We start from the raw sequence: 19,424 nt of genomic DNA, 5'->3' as shown, positions 1-19,424 counted from the left end.
GACAATCTGCTCAGGGAACCATCCCACAGGATCCACCCTCTCCTTTTCCCTCAGGGCCTCTAAGACGTTACGTGCTGACCACTGCCTGATGGACTTGTGGTCAAAGGTGTTTTTCTGCATAAATTTTTCCACCAGGGACAGGTGGTACGGCACGGTCCAACTACTTGGAGCGTTCCGCGGCAGCGTGGCCAGACCCATCCTTCGCAACACTGGGTACAGGTAGAACCTCAGCACGTAGTGACACTTGGTGTTTGCGTACTGAGGGTCTACGCACCGCTTGATGCAGCCACACACAAAGGTGGCCATCAGTATGAGGTCGATGTTGGGAACGTTTTTTCCCCCTTTATCTAGAGGCTTGTACATTGCGTCCCTGCGGACATGATCCATTTTTGACCTCCAGATAAAGCGGAAGATGGCTCGAGTGATCGCCACCACGCAGGAGTGTGGAATGGGCCAGGCCTGCGCCACGTACAGCAACAGCGAGAGTGCCTCACACATGATGACCAGGTTCTTACCCGCAATGGAGAGGGAGCGTCGCTCCCACATGCCCAGTTTCCTTTTCACCATAGACACTCGCTCCTTCCAGTTTCTAACGCATGCCCTGGTCCCTCCGAACCATATCCCCAGCACCCTCAGGCCGTCAGCCCTGACAGTGAAGGGGACAAAGGATCGGTCAGCCCAGCTCCCAAAGAACATGGCCTCGCTCTTCCCACGATTTACCTTGGCTCCCGAGGCCAGTTCGAACTGGTCGCAGATGTGGATCAGTCTGCGCACCGACAGCGGATCCGAGCAGAAGACGGCGACATCATCCATGTACAGGGAGGCTTTTACCTGAGTGCCTCCACTGCCTGGGATCGTCACTCCTCTTATGCCCGGATCCTTCCTGATGGACTCGGCAAAGGGCAACACACGAAAAGAACAGGCGAGAGAGGACAGCCCTGCCTGACTCCAGATTTAATCGGAAAGCTATCTGTTTCCCACCCATTGATTGAGACTGCGCTACTGATGTTAGTGTAGAGCAGTTGGATCCAATTTCGAATTCCCTCCCCAAACCCCATTTTGGAGAGCACATCCACCATGTAGGTGTGCGATATTCTGTCAAAGGCCTTCTCCTGATCCAGGCTGATGAGGCAGGTATCCACACCCCTGTCCTGTACATAGGCAATCGTATCCCTGAGCAGCATGAGGCTGTCAGAGATCTTCCTGCCTGGCACAGTGCAGGTCTGGTCAGGGTGAATCACCAATTCCAGAGCGGATTTGACCCGATTGGCGATGACCTTGGACAGAATCTTATAGTCCACATTCAACAGTGAAATGGGTCGCCAATTTCTAATTTCCTCCCTTCCCCCCTTGTGCTTGTAGATGAGGATGATGATGCCTTTCCTCATGGATTCTGACATACTACCGGCCAGGAGCATACTCTCGTACACTCCTAGCAGGTCTGGGCTGATCCAGTCCCACAGAGCCGAATACAACTCTGCCGGCAAGCCGTCGCTTCCGGGAGTCTTACTCTTATTGAAGGACTCAAGGGCCTTAGTCAGTTCATCAGGAGTTAGCGGTTTGTCCAGGCTCTCCCGCGTACTGTTGTCTAAGACCTCCGTGATAGAGGACAGGAAGGACTGGGAGGCCGTGCTGTCTGTGGGCTTCACGTCATACAATCCGGCATAAAAGGATTTGCTGATCCTCAAAATGTCAGACCGTGATGACTTTACTGAGCCGTCTTCTTCCTTCAGGCTGCTGATCACAGAGCTCTCTCTGTGTACCTTTTGGAAGAAGAAACGTGAGCACGTCTCATCCTGCTCCACGGAGCGGACTCTGGAACAGAAGATGATCTTGGGGGCCTCCGAGGCAAAGTGCGAGGCTTGCTGGCTCTTCACCTCTTGGAGTTCCTCCTTGACATCGACCCCCATCGACTGCAGTTGGAGCAGGTTCTGCATGTTTTTCTGGAGTCGAGACATTTCCCTCTGTTCCTTTCTAGCTTTCTGGGTGCCTTTGAGGATGAAAAACCTCTTGATGTTTCCCTTGATCGCTTCCCACCAGTGTGTCAGGGACTCAAAGAGGGGTTTCACGGTTCTCCAACCTTTGTAATCCCTCTTGAGCTCCTCAATGTTCTCTGGGGTCAGCAGTTGCACATTTAGCTTCCATGCCCCCCTGCCCACCCTCTGGTCCTTCTCTAAGTGGCAGTCCGCCAGTAGGAGGCAGTGGTCAGAGAAAAACACCGGCTTGACGTCGGTGGATCTGACTGTGAATGCACGGGACACAAACAGGAAGTCTATCCTGGAGCGAATGGACCCGTCTGGCCGTGACCAGGTGTATCTACGCTGCTGCTCCGTCTGCAGGGTTGCTGAAGACGTCGTGCAGCTTGGCATCCTTAACTGTTTCCATCAGGGATCTGGACGTAGCGTCCAATCTGCTGTCGGCCCTGCTGGATCGTCCAGCCGCATCGATGATGCAGTTGAAGTCACCGCCCAGAATGACCGGCCTGGAGGTCGCCAGCAGATGTGGGAGCTGCTGAAAAACCTCCAGCCGCTCGGCCCCTTGTGACGGGCCATACACGTTAATTAACCGGAGTGGAGCGTTCTTGTACATTACGTCTGCTACGAGGAGGCGCCCGCCCACCACCTCCTTAACCTCGGAGACGGTGAGGTTGCCTCCCCGCAGCAGAATACCCAGGCCGGAGGAACGAGAGTCGTTTCCGCCCGACCAGATCGATGGCCCATGGGACCACCATCGTGACCATTGCCTGTAGGAGCTGAGGTGCGGTATCGCACACTCCTGCAGAAACAGGTCAGCTTTGACCTTGGCAAGGTAGTCCAAGGTCGCAACACATCGCGTAGTAGATTTAATGCTACGCACATTTATGGATACAATCTTTAAACCCATTTTAAAGCATTTATTCTCCTACCAAACCCGTTGTCTCTGAGAGTCCAGACCTTTAGTCTGCTCCTTCATACCCGTAGTGAGCTCAAATTGCTTCACTTTGGATGGGCTGAGGTAGTTCTCCTTGGCAGTGGTCTGCTCAGGTGGCATCTTGGGGTTCGCGTAGAGAGCGGGTTTTGAGATGACCTTTGCTGGAGAAGCTTCTCCAAAACTCACCCCCTCTGGGGCGTTGCTGTACGTCTCAGTTTAACTGCTCTCCCAACCACACCCACTGGGAGCAACAAACGTCTGTTGCTCAACTGCTTCTGACCCTCCTAGTCTCAGCTCCACATCTTCCTGCCCCTGTGACAGGTATTTCACTCCGACAGCCCCGACGATTCACACTGACCTGCTGTTTTCTACCTGAGCACTACCTCGGGCTCAGACAGTTCAAAGCTAGAACTTGGGGTTAGCCTTCATGGCCTCAGGATGTCCCAGAGTGCTTTGCAGCCCTTTTGACATTTAGCCTGTCGTTGCACAGGCAACGCATCAGCCAATGGGTCCTGAGCAAAGCTCCGCTAGCAGCAAATGACCTCTTTGTCTGTTTTATTGACCTGGGCTTGGGAATGTCACAATTTGCGGATAAGACAAGGCTTGGGAGCATTGTGAACTGGACAGAAGAGCTTCGAGAGGACGTAGGCTAGTGAAATGGGCAGACAAGTGGCAGGTGGAGTTTAATGCAGAGAAGTGTGAAGTGAGCCATGTTGGTTGGAAGAATGTGGAGAGTCAACATAAAATAAGGGATACAATTCTAAAGGGGCTGCAGGAGCAGGGGGACCTGGTTTATGTGTACAAAATCATTGAAGGTGGCAGGACAGGTTGAGAGAGTGGTTAATAATGCATACAGGATCCTGGGCTTTATTAATAGGGGCACAGAGTACAAAAGCAAGGAAGTTATGATAAACTTGTATAGAACACTGGTTCAGTCTCAGCTGGAGTACTGTGTCCAGTTCTGGGCAGCACACTTTAGGAAGGGTGTGAAGGCATTGGAGAGAGTGTGGAAAAAATTCACGAGAATGGTTCCAGGGATGAGGAACTTTAGTTACAAAGATAGATTGGAGAAGTTGGAGCTGTTCTCCTTGGAGAAGAGAAGGTTGAGAGGAGATTTGATAGAGGTTTTCAAAACCATCGGGGGTCTGGAGAGAATGGATAGGGAGAAACTGTTCCTATTGGTGGAAGGATTGAGAACCAGAGGGCACTGATTGAAGGTGATTGGTAAAAGAAGCAATGGAGACGTGAGGAGAAACTCTTTAAAGCATCGAGTGGTTAGGATCCGGACTGCGCTGCCTGAGAGTGTGGAAGAGGCAGGTTCAATTGAGGCTTTCAAAAGGAAATTGGATCATTATCTAAAGAGAGAAGATTTGCGGGCTGGGGGGTTAGGGGGGGTGCCAAGTGGGAGTGGGTGAGTTGCTATTGCAGAGAGCCGACAAGGGCTCAATGGGCTGAATGGCCGCCATCTCTGCTGTAACTATTCTGAGATTCTATGCAACAGACTCATTTGGCAGACGAGGAACAGATTATTTTGCCCAGCTTTGCAGCTACAGCATGTTTTCCCAGAGAATGGCTCACGTTGTTTCTTCATTGGCCAGTTGCAAAGGCCCATGAACTGACTACATATAGACATCAGTGTTGCCATGGCGGCATGTGCTGGGTGTTAAGGCAAACCGTGTCATTTTTTAAAAATTTCATTCTATCTAATCACTAATTGCCCATGTTCAGAGGGCATTTAAGAGCCAACCACGTTGCTGTGGGGTCTGGAGGTAAGGACACAGCAGATTTCCTTGTGATTGAAAGAGGGTTGGAGCATCTCCCATCACTATCCATATCTCCAGACTTCCTGAATGAGCTATAATTCACGATTTGGGAATGAAAGGAGACCATTCAGCCCCATTCCACAATTCAGTTAGCCCATGGCTGATCTGCGTCTTAACTCTGTTTGGCTCACTCCACTTTGGTTCCGTTAAACCCTTCATCGTCGCTGGGTTCAAAGTCCCGGAACTCCCTCCCTAACTGCACTGTGGGTGTACCTACACCACAGGGACTGCAGTGGCTCAAGAAGGTGGCTCACCACCGCCTTCACAAGGGCAACTAGGGATGGGCAACAAATACTGGCCCAACCAGCAACGCTCACATCCCACGAAAGGATAAAAAAAATTTCGCCCTCCCCGACAAAAGAAAACATTATCACTCTCAGTTTCGAAATTTTCAATTGACTCCTAGTCTCGACAGCTTTTTGACAGGTCCTAGGTTTCTACTGCCCTCTGTGTGAAGAAGTGTTTCCCAATTTCCCCTTTATGCTTATATCAGGAGATGTGTTTCTTTCTATGCAAGCTTGTGAGGGTATGCATTATCAGAGTTTGTGAGCCAGAGCGTCTCACCTGGATCGTCTTCAGTGGCCATCCCTGGATTTGAAGATGACGTCTACTCTGGGTTGCAAGTTTCTGCAATGGGTCTTCATGTGACTGAACAGGCTGATTCTCGACCCACCGATCTTTGAACACTTGAGGCAGGGTGAACCACGAGGTAGTGGGATCCGGAATGCAGGATCTGCTTCCTTTTCGTTCCTTCTCTGCCATCTCTCTCTCTCATCATTAAGATGTTGTGACTCAAAGCATGATGCAGCTACATTGTTGTAATTTTGAACGATTGGTAGCAAGTTCCACCCAGTCATTAATATCAATGCTGGAGTGCTTCATGGAGAGTTTCAGAGTGTCTTTGAAGCGTTTTCTTTGCCCTCTCCTGGAATGTTGTGTTCAACAGTTCACTGTTGGCGAAGTAGAAACCAAGACCCAGAGCTTTTTTTTTATAGAGAGGGTTTATTGACATGTTCAGTCTCACAGCTCTCCTGTCACATGCCCAGTGTCCCACCTATCCCCTATTTGTATGTGCTCAATTAGCCATCACCTGCTTCCCTTAACTCCAACAATGTAATTGATGTTAACAAACCTTAACAATGCAATTGATAGGATACTGACATGTTGGCCATTTGAGAGTTGAGAAAACAGGACCTAGTTGGGATGATGCTTTTTAGCCATCTGGACAGAGTGTCCAGTCCAGCCATTTTGTAGGAGTTTTGCCTGTGGAACTGGCTGCAAGAAGGGCACTGGTGTTTGTTTGACAGTCTTTCCATTGCATCTGGTGGCAGAGGCATTGCTGATGGAAGTTTTCTAGCACCGTTATGTACTATTGATACACAGCCCAGGTCTCACTATAGCACAGGAGTGTGGTGATGGTAACTGCTCTATATACTAGCACTTTTGTTGGCTTGCGAAGGTCTTATTCACTGCTGAGTTCAGACCAAATTACTGGGGAAGAAGGTGCATTGAACAGCATGTGCTGTGTAACAGATGTGCACCCTTTGTCCTGAATTCATTACACTGCAATCCGCAATCTGCTCATGGAGGCCCCAGATGTTTTCACACTCGATTGTTACTCTAGCCGGGATTTGCGCGTGTGCTGTTCCGAGTGGCGGCTGAAGCTTGTGGAAGGTCGGCGGAAATGCTGGGAAACTGGGCGGAAGTGATAAATGTAGGTGCAAGAGAGAGGGAAGAGCCAAAGAGAGGAAGGGCAAAACAAGAGATGGAAAATGGGAGGTGGAGAAGAGATAGAGGCAAAGAGGCTGGCGGAGGAGACAGAGGGAGAGAAAAGGCTGAGCGAGGAATGGGAAATGGAGAAATAGGGAAAGGTTGTGCCGAGAGAGAAGGAAGGAAGGCAGGAAGGAAGAGGTGGAGAAACAGATTGAGAGCAGAAAGATGAGGGAGAAAGAGGAAATAAAAGAGAACTGTATGCTGGATGGAAGGAAGGAAAAAATGACATGACAGAAAAGGGAAATGGAAAAGAGGAGAGTGAGTGAGAAAAATAAGAAAGATAAATTGTGAGGCTGAATGATACAAAGAATGAGAGAAACAAGGGAAAAGAATAGGTGGAAGAGACAGAAAAGAACGAGACTCACAGAGTGATGGAGGCAGATAGAACAAGGCAAGAGTGGATAATGAGAGAGAGAGAGAGAAAATGAGACAGGCTGAATGAGAGAGAGAGAGAGATAGAAAGAGAAAATGAGAGATAGTACGAGAGAGACACAGGGGCAGAGCGAGAGATGGAAAAAGAGTGAACGAGGGGGGACAGAGTGAGATCACAAATAAGAGAGTGAAATATGTGGGAGTGGACAGACAGTGAGGGGCAGAATGAGGAAAAGAAGATGGTAGCGAGACCGAGAGGCAGGATTGGAAAGGTGGGTGGAGGCAGTGGCTGAGGACAGGATTTTATAAACATGCACTGCGGAACTTCAGCCTGATCACTGACTGTCATCAACAACAAAACATTTTTTGCTGTGTGGACATTCACAGGAATAAACAGCATTTGCTGGAGACTTGCTCCCTCCCCTCTTGAGTTTGCTGGCATTTCTCTTCATCCAAGGCGTGTGAGCTGCTATTGTGTTATTCGATGAAAAGACACTTGGTGATTCTGAGGCTCTGTCTCCTTGGTTGACTTTTACATACGGAAAACTGATTGGAAAATGACAGCTTCTTCAATAAGGGGGCGTTGTTGGGGGGGATGGGAGGGGGAGGGGTGTGGATTGGGGGTAGGGGAGGGTTGGGTGATCGGGGGCAGTTGGGAGTAGAGAGGTTGGGTGGTCAGTGGGACAGTCGGGGGTGGGGGGTTGGGAGGTCGGCGGGGGGCAGTTGGGGCTAGGGGAGGGGTCAGGTGGTCGGGGGGCAGTCGGTGGGGGTAGGGGGTTTGGGTGTTTGGGGGGCAGTCGGGGTTCGGAAAGGGGTGGGTGGTCGGGGGCAGTTGGGGGAGGGAGTTTGGTGGTCAATGGGACAGTCGGGGGTGGGGGTTTGAGTTGTCGGGGGGACAGTCGGAGATAGGGGTGTTGGGGGGTAGGGGGGCAGTCCGGGGTAGGGGAGGGGTCAGGTGGTCGGGGGGCAGTCGGGTGGGTAGGAAGGGTTGAGTGATCGGGGGGCAGTCGGGAGTAGGGGGATGGGTAGTCATTAATTGGGGTAGGGGGTAAAGGGTGGTCAGGGGATAGTTGGGGGTAGGGGTTGGGTGTTCGGAGGGTTAATTGGGGGAGGAGGTTTTGAGTGATTCGGGATAGCGGGGGGTGGGGAGAGTTGGGTGGTCAGGGGGGTGTAGTCGGGAGGTCTTGGGGGTAGTCGGGGTGTGGGTTCGGGTGGTCAGAGGGATGAAGTCACGGGGGGTAGGGAGGGTTGAGTGGTCTGGAGGGGTTGGCCCCTCTCAACCTGGAATCTATCCTGGTAACTGAAGTTCCTCTTCCTTGGAACCATTCCTGTGAATCTTTTCTGCACCCTCTCTAATGCTTTCACATCCTTCCCAAAGTGCGGTGCCCAGAACTGGACACAATACTCTAGTAGAGGCTGAACTAGTGTTTTACTGACTTTAGTTGTTCTATACAGATTCAGTTGGCCCATGTTGATTCATTTACATGAATGGCATTTGAACTGATGTAGGCTGCACTGATCAAAGGGGCATTGCCATGCTGCCAGTCATGGGGAAGATAGCTGTTTTGGAGGGTTGTACAAACTCCTTTAAGTCAGATGGCCATAGAATGATTGGCTGTGGCTTATTCAGCAAATGCTTACACTTTTATTTACAAAGTTAGCACTGCCCTAAGCTAGGAAAGCAAAACTACAGTCAGTGACTAATTCTTATTCAGTGATCTCTCTCTCTCTGTATGAAGATTGCTTGAGAACAGACCCCTTGATGATAAAGCTCTCAAAGAAAAGCAAGTTCTTCCTGGTGTCTCTGCTTGTGGGAGCTTGCTGTGCGCGATTCTGACTGTTCCTGTTCCCTACATTACAAAAGCGCCTACATTTCAACCAGTGCTTCAGTGGCTGTGCGACGTCTTTGAGGACCACAGAGCACTGAATAAAACACCATAAAACACCCGAAAGTACAGTCCAGCTCCTTTTTAACCAGGCTCCTGATGGCGAGACACCAGTGAGGGTGTTGGTTAGCAGATGCAGCAAGTGATTAGGAAGGCAAATGGAATGTTGGCCTTTATTGTAAGGGGAATAAAGAATAAAAGTAGGGAAGTATTGTTACAACTGCACAGGGCTTCAGTGACACTGCACCTGGAGTACTGTATACAGTTTTGGTGTCCTTATTTAAGGAGGGATGGATATGCATTGGAAGCAGTTCAGAGAAGGTTCATTTGGCTGATTCCTGGGATGAAGGGGTTGTTTTATGAGGAAAGGTTGAGCAGGTTGGTCAGAGTTTAGAAGAATGAGAGGTGGTCTTATTGAAACATAGAAGATTCTGAGGGGGCGGGTGACAGGGTGGATGCAGAGAGGATGTTTCCCCTTGTGGGGGAATCTAGAACCGGGGAGGGGACAGTTTGAAAATAAGGGGTCTCCCATTTAAGATGGAGATGAGGAGGAATTTATTTTCTCAGAGGGTTGTTCGTGTTTGGAAATCTCTCTCCAAGAGAGCAGTGGGTGTTGGGTCACTGAATATACTCAAGGCTGAGTTAGACAGATTTTTGATTGACAAGGGGGTCAAGGGTTGGTGGGGTGGGTGTGGGAGGCAATCAGATCAGCCATGGTTTTAATAACTGGCAGAGACATTTCATGGGCTGAACTCCTGCTCCTATTTTTTATTATCTTATGATTTTAGTTATCATCTGAATACCTGGCAAGATAAGGTAAGAGAAGGTGAATGGAGTTTTCATAGTGTCTACAGGCCTCATTTTCTACCTAGGATGTAAAAAGCCCAATCAGAGAGGAATCAGTCCTGGGAAATGAGTGGATTAGGGAAGTAAGCATAGGGGGAGCATCTAGACAATAGTGATCACGGCAAATAAAGTCTAAGGTACTTATCGGAAAAGTGAGACAAAGACCAAAGTAATGGATTGACAAAAAAGCTGATTTAAGGGGAATGAGAAAAGAATTGGAAAATATAAACTGATAAGAAAATATTGAAAAATCGATAGAACGATAGAGCGGGGGAGGGGGGGGGAGGGTAAAGAGGGGATATTCAAACCAATTAGTAGAGCCCAGGAGCGTTACATATCATTAGGAACAAAGAACAAACTGCTCAGTAATCGCAAATCATGTATGAATAAAGAGATAAGGGAAAATGGAAATTGAAGGAAATTGGCATACACTAGACAATGAAGGAAAGGGTGACAAATGGAATTTGGAAGAACTGAAAAAAATTAAGAAGGCAAAGTGAAACTCTAAAATTAAATGGTTGATGAATATATAAAAAGTAAAGTATTGTACACGCCTTTGGTGGTGTGGAACTTGGATATTGCTGAAAAAGAAGAGATTTTTTTGTCAAAGCTTTTCGTCTTGCACTCATCAGGACAATTCACAAGAAAATACCAATGTCAGGGGGTGCAACATATTTATACTGTATGAGTCTGCACCGTACAATCAGCACTCTCTTTTCATACAGTAAAAATATGTTGTTCCCCTGACATTGGTATTTTCTTGTGAATTGTCCTGATGAGTATAAGATGAAAAGCTTCAACAAATATGTCTCTTTCTTCAGCAACACTTAAGATAGGAATAGGAGCAGTAAGGGATACACACAACAAATGTATATATAATGACAATGCAATGGTAGAAATATGAAATAATTACTTTGCCTCAGTATTCATCAGGGAGACTAATATTTTATTCCCTTAAAACCAGCCCTTTTATTAATTTATTAATTTGGTCTTCAGCTCACTTATGTCTTTCTCAATCATTACCTTAAACCTTATTCTGCTGTGATTGGTATTGTCTAGATGCTCCTCCTATGCTTAATTCCCTAATCTGGTCATTTCTCAGGATTAGATCCAGCATTGACTCCTCTCTGATTGGGCTTCTTACATCTTAGGGGTAGAAAATGAATGGATATGACATTAGAAGATCAAAACTGATATTAAAACATTTAAGATTTAAAATAGTTAAGAGTCAACTGTATTGTATGCTACATAAAATCTCTTTAACCTTGTCTTGCACCAAACTACACCAAGATATGGGCTTCTCCATGAAACTCATTCTCTTCTCTCTCTACTTCTTCAGTGCTGAAATGCTCCCTGCCAGAAGGCAAGCAACAAGAGGAAGCACACATGGCGCACCTTCTCCGGGTATCAGATCTTCGCTCTGGAGAAAAACTTTGAGCAGACTAAGTACTTGGCTGGGCCTGAGAGGGCTCGCCTGGTCTACTCATTGGGAATGACTGAATCGCCAGTCAAGGTGAGCATGTTCGTGGAGCGAATGTGGGTGAGACATTAGCCACACCAAAGCCGCATTGAAACCAGGAAACCAGTTTTCGGAAGAGACATGCTGTTGAATCTTTTAGTCTTGCATTCATCAGGACAAATGCAAGAAAGCCAAATTTCAAAGGGAGCAACAATTTATACTGCATGAGAAAAGGGTGCTGACTGGTTGGCAAGTTGGCTTTGATTGGACAAAGTGCTGCCATAGTGAAAGAAACAGGGAGCTATTGCCCCATGCTTCTGTTTACACAAAAACAGGGCAATTGGACTGGTCCTAACCAATCAGAGCCAACTTTGAAAGCATGACTCTTTTTTCAAGTTTGGTTCTACCAAGCGATTATTTCTTTACTTCCACTATTTCCTCGCCTGTAGGCACAGATTCTGATGGTGTGAAATAGCCCCATGAATCCTGATCAGCTCTGGTGCTGCACCTTAAGGCTAATTGTCAGCTGTGGCTCAGAGGGCTGTGGGTTCAAGTCCCACTCCGAACTTGAGCACCAAAAATCTATGCTGACACCTCAGTGCAGCACTGAGTGAGTGCTGAACTGTTAGAGGTGCCGTCTCTCATTGAGTCCTTAAACCAAGGGCCTCATCCACTCTATCAGGTAGATGGAGAAAAATCCCTCGCTGTTTTCTTGAAGACGAGCCGGGGAGTTCTCCCTGGTGTCCCGGCCAATATTCACCCCTCAATCAACATCGCAAAAAAAAAAACGGATTATTGGACCCAGTGTCACATTGTTGTTTGTGGGATCTTGCATTTCCTACATTGCAGCAGCAACTACACTTGAGAATTAAGGAATTGCCCGTAAAGCGCTTTGAGCTACCCGATGGTTGTGAAAGTTGAATGCAGGTATTTCTTTTACTTTCGAGATTAGACAGCGAGTATTATTGATTGAGTGAAGCAGATTACTCAGTTCAGTGAAAGGTTTTAAACCCCAGTGAGGCAGATTCAAAATGAGGAGGTTAAGTGTAAGAAAGGGAAAATATGAATAATTTTTCCACCCAAGGGGTAATTGAGTCGTGGAATCTGCTTATAGCTGAAGCCATTGAAGGAAGGGAGGAGCTCTGGAGACAGAAGGCTCTATCTCTGGAGGGACATGGGGTTAAGGGTCATGGTGAGAAAGTTGGTCACTGTGGTTGACATGTAATGTTGAAGCTAATGAACACTGCACCTAAAATCCTCACACAACCAATCTGAAATCTCCTGCATATGCAAAAGAAAATGGAGAATAGCTGCAAAAAGAGACATGCTGTCAAAGCTTTTCGTCTTGCACTCATCAGGACAGATGCAAGAATGCCAAATTTCAGAGGGAGCAACGATTTATACTGCATGAGAAAAGAGTGCTGATTGGTTGGCAAGTTGACTCTGATTGGTCATGAGGTTGCCATGGAGAATGCAGCAGGGAACCATTGTTCCCCACACTTTTGTTTCATCTAAAAAAGGCACAAAAAGAAAATGCCTGCACATGTTCCTTTTACCCGCAGAAGACAGGTCCCTGCCTGTGAATGTATGTAGCCTCTAGCAAGCTTTAGTGAAGCGTATTGTGAGCCCAGCTGATAATCTCACATAGGTTGTTGGTGCCATTCTTAGCGCACTCAAGATTGTTCAGCAGGTGCCATCCAATCACAGAATCACATCTCACATTAGACATTATATTCCAAGTTTTGCAAGCACGGGCTGGTTGAGTACAATCAGTACTCTGCCTACTGCGAACAGCCGAGGGGCTGTGCTGTTTGCTTTGATCATTGGGGCACACAGCCCACACTACCTGGCATCACACTGGCACTGAAATTTATATACCAACTTACTCATTCAGGTGGTAGGCGGAGCATCTTTTTTGGCTCAAATAGCAAGTCTTTTTTCAGTAACGCATAAGTTCCCTATTACCAAGCAACAAAAGCTGAGAATTTTCACCTGGGTAAATCTTTGCAGCAATGGCTAAGAATTGAAAGAGCTGCAAAGGCAAGCGTTTTGATGTGGGGTTGGCTACACACTGCTCCAGGGTGGAGATAAACTGGGGCAGGGCTTTAAAATGAGGCTAGAGATCGCAGTGGTAACATGAGTTTGTTCATAGACACACGGCACATACACACACGCAAACACACACAACACACAAACGCACACACACAACACACACACACACAACACACACACACACACACACACAACACACAAACGCACACACACAACACACACACACACAACACACACACACACAACACACAAACGCACACACACAACACACACACATACACACAACACACACACACAACACACAAACACACACACTCTCACACACACACACACACACACGCAAACACACACAACACACACACGCACACACACACAACACACACACAACACATGCACACACACACAACACACACACAAAACACACAACACACACACACACAACACACAAAACACACAACACACACACAACACACACACACACAACACAGACACACACGCACACACAACACACACAACACACACACACAACACACACAAACACACACACAACACACACACACACAACACACACACACACAACACACACACAGAACACAACACACACACACAACACACACAAACACACACACACAACACACAACACACACACAACACACACACACACACAACACACAACACACACACAACACACACACACACACAACACACACACACACACAACACACAACACATACACAAACACACACACACAACATGCACACACAAACACACACCACACACACACCACACACAGTACACACACAAGCACATGCACAAGCACACACACAACACACATATGACTGGCTCTCTGAACTCAGCAGGTCTGGTTCCAGAACAGGCGGACAAAATGACGGAAGAAGGCGTCCAGTGAGACCTCATGGCCTGAGGCTGTTCCAGAGAGAGGTGGCTATGAAAACGCTGATGTCAAGGAGAACTACAAACCCCTGGGTCCCGATTCGGGCGATGAGAAGTTGCGGCTGTTGCTAAGGGAACACCGACCCGCGTTCCCTGTTCTCCAAGGGGCCACCACACTGCCTGATTCAATAGGCCCGCGTTCGGAGAGGGGGTGGGGGGGAGAAAAAAAATTGTACAAAACTAACCCCTTGGAGTTGCTTCCCGCCGACAGTTCCAAGACCTTTCCCCTGACAACATCCACGCTTGGTTCAAAATAAAGACAGAACATTCCGGAAACACTCAGCGCAGCTTCTGCGGAGACAGGGTTATTTAGATTGCTCCTTCCTCCGTTTTCCCTACTTTTTCATTCTTACCTTTCATTTCTTTTTCTTTTTGGAGAGCCTTTTACTTCACACCCCCTTCCCTCAGCAACGCTCCCCTCCCCAAAACTTCTCCACAGTACAGTTGGAAGATGGTAGATACAGGGGTAGGTGTGCCTGGGAATGCATCAACTCTAACCTTTAGTGATAATAGCGGGACCAGGGACAATGGAATGAGGATGGGAGGGGTACAGAGATCTGGAAGGCTACGAGTGATAAGGCTGGTGTTGGGTCAATGGTTGTTTTATCCATTCTAGACTTTTCCAGGGTATTTTCATTTCCAATTGTGTAGGCCCGCAGCACCATAACTCAAATAAACCAAGTTAATGCCAAATAATCCTTTGTCTCTTGGGTCTTCTGTAGCCTAAAGTCCTCACCAGTATAACCGATTGGTTGCGTTCAATTCCTGGTTTGTCCTCAATTTTTTTCCCCAGGGCACCTCCTGATAGAGGAGGCCCAGTGCTGTCTCTCTCTCTCTCTCTCTCTCTCACTGAGGAGCATTAACCGTCAAACGCTTAATGAGTTTACCTGCCAGCTTCAAAACTGAAATCCTGAGGCAAAAGGCAACCCAGAGATGTCAAAACGCAGTGCAATGAGGTCAAAGGTCAGTGTGGTGATGTCAGGGGTCAGTGCAGTGATGTCAGAGATCATTACGGTGATGTCAAGCGTCAGTGCGCTGATGTCAGGATCAGTGCAATGATGTCAGAGAACATTACAGTGATGTCTGGGGTGAGAACGATGATGTCGGGGATCAGTACGGTGATATCAAGGGTCAATGCAGTGATGTCAGGGGTCTTTACAGTGATGTCAGGGATCATTACAGCAATGTGAGGGGTCAGTACAGTGATGTCAGGGGTCGGTGCAGTAATATCAAGGGTCAGCAAAGTTATTTTAAGGCTCATTATAGTTATGTCAGTATGGTGATGTCGGGGTCTGTGGAGTGACATCAAGGGTCAGTGTGGTGATGTCAGGGGTCATTACAGTAAGGTGAGGAGTCATTATGGCGATGTCAGAGGCCAGTACAGTGATGTGAAGCCCACAACTAATGACTATCTCCCCTTGACATTCAAGAGCATTACCATCATTGAATCTCCCAACATCCTAGGGGTTACCATTGACCAGAAACTGAACTGGACCAGCCATATAAATACTGTGGCTACAAGAGCAGGTCAGAGGCTGGGAATTCTGCAGCAAGTAACTCACCTCCTGACTCCCCAAAGCATGTCCACCATCTACAAGGCACAAGTCAGGAGTGTGATGGAATGCTCCCCACTTGCCTGGATGAGTGCAGCTCCCACAACACTCAAGAAACTCGACACCATCCAGGAGAAAGCAGCCACTTGATTGGCACCACATCCACAAACATTCACTCCCTCCACCACCGATGCACAGTAGCAGCAGTGTGTACCATCTACAAGATACACTGCAGCAACTCACCAAGGCTCCTTAGACAGCACCTTCCAAACCCGTGACCTCCACCATCTAGAAGGACAAGGAGACAAACACATGGGAACACCGCCACCTGGCAGTTCCCCTCCAAGTCACGCACCATCCTGACTTGGAAATATATCGCCGTTCCTTCACTGTCGCTGGGTCAAAATCCTGAACTCCCTCCCTGACAGCACTGTGGCTGTACCTACACCGCATGGACTGCAGCGGTTCAAGAAGGCAGCTCACCACCACCTTCTCAAGGGGCAATTAGGGATGGGCAATAAATGCTGGCCTGGCTCGGCACACCCACATCCCGTGGTAGAATAAAAAAAAATCCAAATGCACCAGAAAGATGATCTTGTAAAGTTGAGAGATATTGTAAGAATATTATGAAATGTGCAATGAATGAATCACATATTCAAAAATAAAAGTTTGATCAAATGTTAATAAAATAAGTAGAGTTATTGATTTCAAAACTTGGATGTTTCTCTCTCTCTCGTGTTCTACAACCCAAAACAGAGCCTCCTCAGCCCAAACCTGGCAGGGGTAAAGCAAAGCAGAATAGCCCCAATGTTTACAGAGAGGCAGGGAGCCTGGGCTTGGGGGTGTGTGGGAGGGGGGAAGAGGGAGGTATGGGGAGATCCCAGGTATCCCACCGAGGTTTAGATCCTGCCATATTTAAGCAGCAGGAACTCATTTGCATTGTCTCCTTACTTTTGCCTAGTTGGGCACTGGACAAGACAGTGCTGGAGAGGGGAAAAGATTAAGGGTTGGAGGGAGGGGATAATTGAGTGTTGGAAGGGAGGGAATGATTGAGGGCTGGAGGGGGGGGTGGGTGGTGTGCTGGGTTCAGTAGTCATGGAACCAAGGAGAGGTTACAATTGACTCAAGGGTAGGCCGAATATTTGCTTGTGAGCCTGGGGGAAGCCTTTCTGTTCGACCAAAGAAACACACACCTATGAATTCCCATGCCCCTGCCTCCATCTCACAGTCGGCTCTCCCGAGCTCTGAGACATGGTAAATCTACTTCAGGTTCCCAACTGCACCCAGGCAAAAGCAAGGAGACAACGCTAATGAGTTCCTGCTGTCAAGTTTGGCATGATCTAAACCCCCGTGGGATATCTGGGATCTCCCCCTACACCCCCAGGGCAAGGCCCTCAGCTGCACCTCGGGAGATTGATTTAAATAAGGTGTCCCATCTTTAACCCTTTCTCCTGTTCATCGTAGGGGTCTGGGGGTTAATATTGGCTCCACTGTGACCTCTGGTAATGATGTCAGATGGTGCTGTGGAGTCGGCCCGCAATGTATTACGAAGCACCGATTTCTGATTTACTTTTCTTCCTGTTGAGGCCAGACCTGTTCGAGAAAGAACGACTTCCATTTCTCTGGCATTAAAGCTTTCATCAGCCAATGAAGTACTTCGGAAGTGTAGCCACAGTTGTAATGTAGGCAACATTTAGGACCAGCAATGGTAAAAAGAGGAAGAGGGTTGGAGAAAGAATGTGCACTATTGCTAGATTAACTTTTCCGCAGCTTTTTGCCTTGTTAGGACAAATGCAACAATAGCAAATTTCACACTCACATCACAGGAGAAGAGGGTCCTGATTGGTTGGCAAGTCGCTTCAGACTGGCCACGGAGAAAGTAAGTGGTAAACTATAGGATCCCGCAGCTGATGATTGGCTAATTCAATCCATTGCCTGGTGATTGGCTTATTTGGGGGTGGCAACTAACAGGGCGGGCAGTGGTAAATGGAACAATGACACCCATGCGAGAGAGCACTTGAGAGAGTGGGCAGTGAGCAGGAGTTTAAAGGGGGGAAGAGTCAAAGGGAGTCCTTCTATAAATGCCTCCACTGTTAATGAAGGTGGTATAGTTGTGGCTGACAAGGTTACGAATGAGAGCAAAGTGATCCCATCACCTACTGACATTTCATCCAAACCAAACGATTTTTAAAATGAAAATAAAATGAAATTAATACTGTTTATTCAGGGGCAATACTGGTCTGTTCATTGCCCGGCCACTCTGTTGTGCTAGAACCTGAGTGAAACTATTGCAGTTTGGCATTGATGAGAAGCCATCATGGCTTCTTCATGCTGCAGTGCATGCTGGGTAAGGTTACATCACCCTGGCGATGGTTCTGTAAATGCAAAAACACATTGGAGGATGTGCAACAGGGTGGGGGAGTCCTATGGCGCAGTGGGTAGTGCCCCTGCCTCTCAGCCAGGAGCTCTGGGTTTGAGTCCCACTCGAGGACTTGTTGACCATGGATGGGGCGTTCATAACACTGCCAAACAGGTTGAGTGTCAAATTCTTTCAACACACACCAATCAGAGGCAGTGAGAGTGGGAGAGATTCCTGGTGTACCATGCAATGGAAAGGACGCTGGAGAGTCTACCATCACCATCCATAGCCTCCAGGCTGCAACATGTGTGTACAAATGCATATTGCCAGAGCAACTCAGACTCTCTGAGCGAATTGTAAGACAGAAGCCAATTGGCAAACAGTGATGAGGCGATGACCTGTTTCCCAGGTGTTGGGCTGAGGGATGGATTGCAGCCTAGCTCACCAGGGCAAGCTCACCCCTGGTCCCTCTTCCAAACAGTGCCATGGGATCTTACACATGGAGCCAAAGCTGGGGCCTCAGTTTAACACCTCATGTGGAAAGATTAGCTTGAAGCCATGTAGGGTTAGAGGTGAGGGGAAATGAGGGCACAGTTCTGAGGGCCCTGAGGGGTGGGGAGTGGTGACTGAATGAGCAGCTGAAAGGATGCAGCCTACTCACAAGTGAGGAGGAACAATGGGGCAGAAGCTAGGCTTGTTCCTCACCAGGGTTAAACAATGATCGTGTTCCCAACCAGCTGTGGGTCAAGTTAATAAATTGAGGCGGAGATTAAAATGATCGATCCTTTCATTTTTAAACAATTAATAAAGGCGGAAGACAGCTCCAGATGTGCCGGACAGCTTGTGCCGATTAAAAATGGGACAGCGCGACAGAATATCTCTTTAATTGTGGGGCCCGTGTGTGTTTCTGATTGATTCCCCATTCCTTTCGGGGACTGGCACCGGTTAATCTGTGTTCCTTTCACTCACTGACTCCCCACCTCCACCCGCTGTAGAAATGGAATTAGGGGCCAGGAGCACTTGTAATTCAGTCGATTTTTATTAAACAGGGCAGGCGTTGAGTGGCTGATTAATGCGCCGAGCCATTTGTCAGAAAGGGACTTGGACTGGAAGAGAGTTTTTTTGCACCAACGCTCTTGGAGCATGACTGAAAAGTTCTACTAAACGTTCATGATGGTGCGATAAACAGGGGGTGTTGGGGAAGACAAGAACTTACTCACGCCTCCTGCAGTTTTTAAATCGCGGGATCATCACACTGACCACTATACCCCCTCCCCCTCCAACCCCTCCCCCCTGCTGGGCATGTGACCAGTCCCAGGATGAGGGCAGGATAGGATCAGCAGTAATGCCCCTGTGGCCAAATAGTCACCAGGCCCTCATACGTTCACTGACCCCCCCCACCCACATGAAGAATGCCCTTGCAAAGAACACAATGGA

The sequence above is a fragment of the Cetorhinus maximus genome, unplaced genomic scaffold (assembly GCF_964194155.1).
Source record: "Cetorhinus maximus unplaced genomic scaffold, sCetMax3.hap1.1 HAP1_SCAFFOLD_1868, whole genome shotgun sequence".
In the NCBI taxonomy this organism is placed as follows: Eukaryota; Metazoa; Chordata; class Chondrichthyes; order Lamniformes; family Cetorhinidae; genus Cetorhinus; species Cetorhinus maximus.
The sequence above is the reverse complement of the archived record's forward strand: the minus strand, read 5'-3'. Positions refer to the sequence as shown.